At 39.8% G+C, this 5000-nt stretch overlaps 1 protein-coding gene across 2 annotated transcripts in view; it reads left to right on the top strand.

The window, feature by feature from the left end:
• The window catches only part of LOC137989814 (N-acetyllactosaminide beta-1,6-N-acetylglucosaminyl-transferase-like), a 16662-nt gene that overhangs the window by 1219 nt on the left and 10443 nt on the right, over positions 1-5000 (top strand). The window contains exon 1 of one of the 2 annotated variants that reach the window (XM_068835459.1): positions 1102-1283. The exons of the other annotated variant lie outside the window; for it this stretch is intronic. The gene's annotated coding sequence lies outside the window, so the exon portion shown is untranslated. Of the gene's footprint in view, positions 1-1101; positions 1284-5000 lie in introns of those variants that run through there. 2 annotated transcript variants of the gene reach the window in all.

Genomic DNA, 5000 nt, shown 5'->3' with positions numbered 1-5000 from the left:
AATAAATCGAAAACCATCCAGTGGAAAAAGTCAAGAATTCATGATGTTATAGAAGATGAATGAAGAAGACACTTCTCTGAGTTTTAGGCCTGTGCGTTTCCCCAAACTTCAGATATTCGTCGAAATGTTTCGCAGAAATTTACAAAGCCCAGTATGAAAACGCCACGTTGGTGTACATCTGTGGTGCACCAATATGGCGGCCGGAAAATAGGGACAACATCGGTTACTTACTTGTGCTATCTAGGCGAGTGATCATCTGTACTGAACAAACAGCTATTTACCTAAGCACTTTTCCTAATGCTCTAAATTCTAAAAAGGCTCAAAACCATGAGATAAATATATATTTGTCAATAAACTCGATCGTCGCCTCGTGTCACGCACCGCTATAACTCAGAAATTCAAAATGCTCTAGTTTCCAAACGAAGCACGCTATTGAGCTTTAAAATTGCAAATGGATACAAATTTACCGCCTCTTATGCCTGATGAGGATAAAAACTTTCGTGGCTCTTTAGTTTTGGATTTTAGAACATGATGACGTCACGTGAAAACGATCTATCATTAACAATTATTGGATGAGGTTGAGCATGTTAGCGATAATTATCAAGGCCAAAGTTTGTGTTATCTGCCGAAGCCGAAGGCTGAAGCGGATAACACAAACTGAGGCCTTGATAATGATCGCTAACATGCGAAAACCGAATTCAATAATTGTTTTATTATGCATATTCCTGAGCTGAGCTCCGCCGTGACGTCACTTCTGCATGCATTATAAAGCTATTTTTCTGTAGGTATGACGTCAATTCTACATATATAAAATCTATTGTTTGTAGGTATGACGTAAGAGAAACAGAGCAAGCAAGAATTAGCTGCGCGCTTATAGCCAATCAAAATCGAGCTGGTGACACCAATGTATAATAACAGAAATTGCACGCCTTGTATCTCCAACAACAATGTAGGCGTCAACTTGTTTTGCAATAATATGGAAAGCACTGCTGTAATTTTTGAACGGCCGCAACACCGCTTTTACTCAAAGGTCATCTTCCACTAGTAATCAATTATTACACGCTCTCTAGTGACGCGAACTTTGGCTGCCTATGTTAATAAGTGTTATTGAAATCCAAAAAGAAAATTGGGGGTAACCACGCATTTTTCAAAGATAATAGAAATTAAATAAATAAAATAATTTATGGCAGTTCTCAAAGTCCTGTCGTCACGTGATTTATTTTGTGAGCACATGGGTAAGAGCCACAGAAATGGAGAATGAGAGCGAAGCCGAGAACAACAAGGTAGGAAGCACGTGAAATTCGTTGTTTTAGTTCTGCTGGAACGGATTTTATCGCGAAGAGCCACATTCTGAAGCTTAAAGTAAACAATGCCGCGCATTATTAGAGATCCTTTGTAGAAGATGAATGAAGAAGACACTTCTCTGAGTTTTAGGCCTGTGCGTTTCCCCAAACTTCAGATATTCGTCGAAATGTTTCGCAGAAATTTACAAAGCCCAGTATGAAAACGCCATGTTGGTGTACATCTGTGGTGCACCAATATGGCGGCCGGAAAATAGTGACAACATCGGTTACTTACTTTGGCTATCTAGGCGAGTGATCATCTGTACTGAACAAACAGCTATTTACCTAAGCACTTTTCCTAATGCTCTAAATTCTAAAAAGGCTCAAAACCATGAGATAAATATATATTTGTCAATAAACTCGATCGTCGCCTCGTGTCACGCACCGCTATAACTCAGAAATTCAAAATGCTCTAGTTTCCAAACGAAGCACGCTATTGAGCTTTAAAATTGCAAATGGATACAAATTTACCGCCTCTTATGCCTGATGAGGATAAAAACTTTCGTGGCTCTTTAGTTTTGGATTTTAGAACATGATGACGTTACGTGAAAACGATCTATCGTTAACAATTATTGGATGAGGTTGAGCATGTTAGCGATAATTATCAAGGCCAAAGTTTGTGTTATCTGCCGAAGCCGAAGGCTGAAGCGGATAACACAAACTGAGGCCTTGATAATGATCGCTAACATGCGAAAACCGAATTCAATAATTGTTTTATTATGCATATTCCTGAGCTGAGCTCCGCCGTGACGTCACTTCTGCATGCATTATAAAGCTATTTGTCTGTAGGTATGACGTCAATTTGTACATATATAAAATCTATTGTTTGTAGGTATGACGTAAGAGAAACAGAGCAAGCAAGAATTAGCTGCGCGCTTATAGCCAATCAAAATCGAGCTGGTGACACCAATGTATAATAACAGAAATTGCACGCCTTGTATCTCCAACAACAATGTAGGCGTCAACTTGTTTTGCAATAATATGGAAAGCACTGCTGTAATTTTTGAACGGCCGTAATTTTAACCGGAATATATATGATAAAGTTGAATCAAATCAGAGCCATGTAAAAAATGATGATCGCCAAAGGATTTTCAGACTTTTCAGTGTGGAACATGTAACACGGAATCAAACTCTCTCGCTCATGAAAGTTGTTTCACTTGTAGAATTTATATTTTGCAAGATACAGCCATGAATTACAAGTCAAATTGATCGTTTAATTTTGTATTTTGCAGACAACATATTTTCTTTGAAAATTAAATTAAATTAAATTGATCACGACTCAATGGTTACAAAACGAAAAACAAACTGCTCTACTCGCGGGCCGAAATCCGAAATTGACAACAGCGGCCGATAAGTACGCCGGATTAGTTTTGAGCTGGTTCACTCTATAGTTTAGTTTTGAGCTCGTTCACGATGGTTCGAAAATAAATATTAAAGAACACTCAAAGCAAGTGTACACAACACAATGGTGAGGGAAATGGGAAAAAATGTGCTTTCACTCACCTCCGAACACAAGATCATCAATAGTCGCGCGCGTCATCATCACACATGAAAACACGCGCTCTTTCATTGGTCCCCAATAAAATCTCCAGGGTACCTTACATTACACTACGTAGCCTTACATTACACTTTTCACAGCAGGATTGAGAATTTTTCGGCCTTCTGCACTATTTCGCGCGGCATTAAGCTGGCCGCCTCGCAAGCCTTGCGTCACAGTCGCTCGGCTTGCTCGTTGGCAATAATCTTTTGTCGTGGATTACATCTTTAAAACAAACAATTATTATCACAGGCGACACGAACCTGGATAGACTTAAACCAGAGAACAAAAGCAGTAAACTCCTTAGGGATCTAGAAGAAATATATCAACTTGAATGCATGATCGATCAAGCAACCAGAGTTACAAGAACAACCCAAACCTTGCTGGACGTCATTCTTACAAACAAGGCGTATTTATTTTCATGCTCTGGAGCAGTCGAACAAAACATTCTGTTGTGATCACCACATGGTTTATGGCTTTCTTACCGAGAAGGTCGAACGCCATACTGCTAAGATAATCACTTTCAGAAGCACTAAGTCCTTAGACAAATCCATGAGGGTTCGCGAGAAAGACGTTCCGTTTATGACAACTGAATGGAAAGGGGCAATTAAGATGAAACGCAGGAGTGCAAAGAAATACAACAAAAACAAGACTAAGGAGAATTTAGAATCGATGAAAAAATGGCGTGACAAAGCCACTCTCCTGAGGAGGACAGCCTCTCAAGATTATTGGCGGCAAATATTAAGCGAATCAAAATGTAACCCCAGCAAATTTTACAAGACTTTTATGCCCCTCCTCAGCAATAAAAATGAGAAAGATAAAACAGAAATCACATTAAACATTGAGCTGAGGAATTTGCAAACTATTTCGCCACTGTGGGAGACAGGTCTGTTGAAAATCATCTTTCACACAATTTTACCCCGGAAGAATGCAGCAGACACGGGGACCAATGAAAGAGCGCGTGTAATGTAAGGCTACGTAGTGTAATGTAAGGTACCCTGGAGATTTTATTGGGGACCAATGAAAGAGCGCGTGTTTTCATGTGTGAAACTTAATTCTGGACTGTTTGACCATTTACACCACACCAAGACTCTAACACTTCAACAATTAATAGGTCCGCAAATTACCGACGACACTACATTGCATAGCTCAGCTTACTGACTCAGAGAAATCTGTTCTCAGTAAGGGCCTAAATTTTGTCCCTATTACCAAACGCACCAACGAATTTTCTATTAAGCAAGATGTTGAAAAATTCCTTCGCCGCATTCAGTTAAAAGCCTTTTTTCATGACAAAGAGGACGATTCGGACACTTCTAACAAAGATATTTTTGAAACACTTCAAGTTCGCAAATCTAAATGGACTCCACCAGAGGGGCAATTTGCCTCTTTAGATTTTTTCACCAAAAAATGCCGTCACGACATTCACAAACTTAAATTCAATCGTAACACTAAATTTTCCAACCTTTCCTCGGAAGAGTGGGCGGCGCTTAAAAATCTTAGAAAACGCAATGACATTGTTGTCAAATCGGCCGACAAAGGCGGCGCGGTAGTTGTTTGGCGGTCCGACCTTTACCAAAAAGAAGCTTTGCGGCAACTTTCGGATACCTCGTTTTATGCCGAAATCCAGAAAGATCTCACTTCCAAAAATCAAAAACTTGTCAAAGACACCATTCAGAATCTCATAGTTAATCAAGAATTACCGGACACTGCCACTAATCTCATCATCAACACCCCTAGAACTTCGTGCATTTACTTCTTGCCTAAAATTCACAAACCTAACAACCCAGGTCGCCCTATCGTTTCTGCCGGTAGTTGCCCCACCGAACTCATTTCTAGCTACTCAGGCAGGATTATGACACCTATCGTCAAATCTTTGCCATTATACATTAAAGACAGTACACACGCACTAAAAATTTTCCGCGATTTCAATTTCTCCGGTCAAGACAAACTTATTTTCACCATGGACATTACATCTCTGTACACAGTCATTCCCAATAGCGAAGGTCTTCTAGCACTTAAACACTTTTTCGATCAACGCACTGTCAAAGAACCAATCTCTGAAACGCTCCTCCGCCTTGCCGAACTAGTTTTAACGCTTAATTGTTTTTCATTCGCCGGCA

The sequence above is a fragment of the Montipora foliosa genome, chromosome 2 (assembly GCF_036669935.1).
Source record: "Montipora foliosa isolate CH-2021 chromosome 2, ASM3666993v2, whole genome shotgun sequence".
Taxonomy (NCBI): domain Eukaryota; kingdom Metazoa; phylum Cnidaria; class Anthozoa; order Scleractinia; family Acroporidae; genus Montipora; species Montipora foliosa.
Note: the sequence above shows the minus strand (reverse complement) of the source record. Positions and strands in the feature narration are given on the sequence as shown.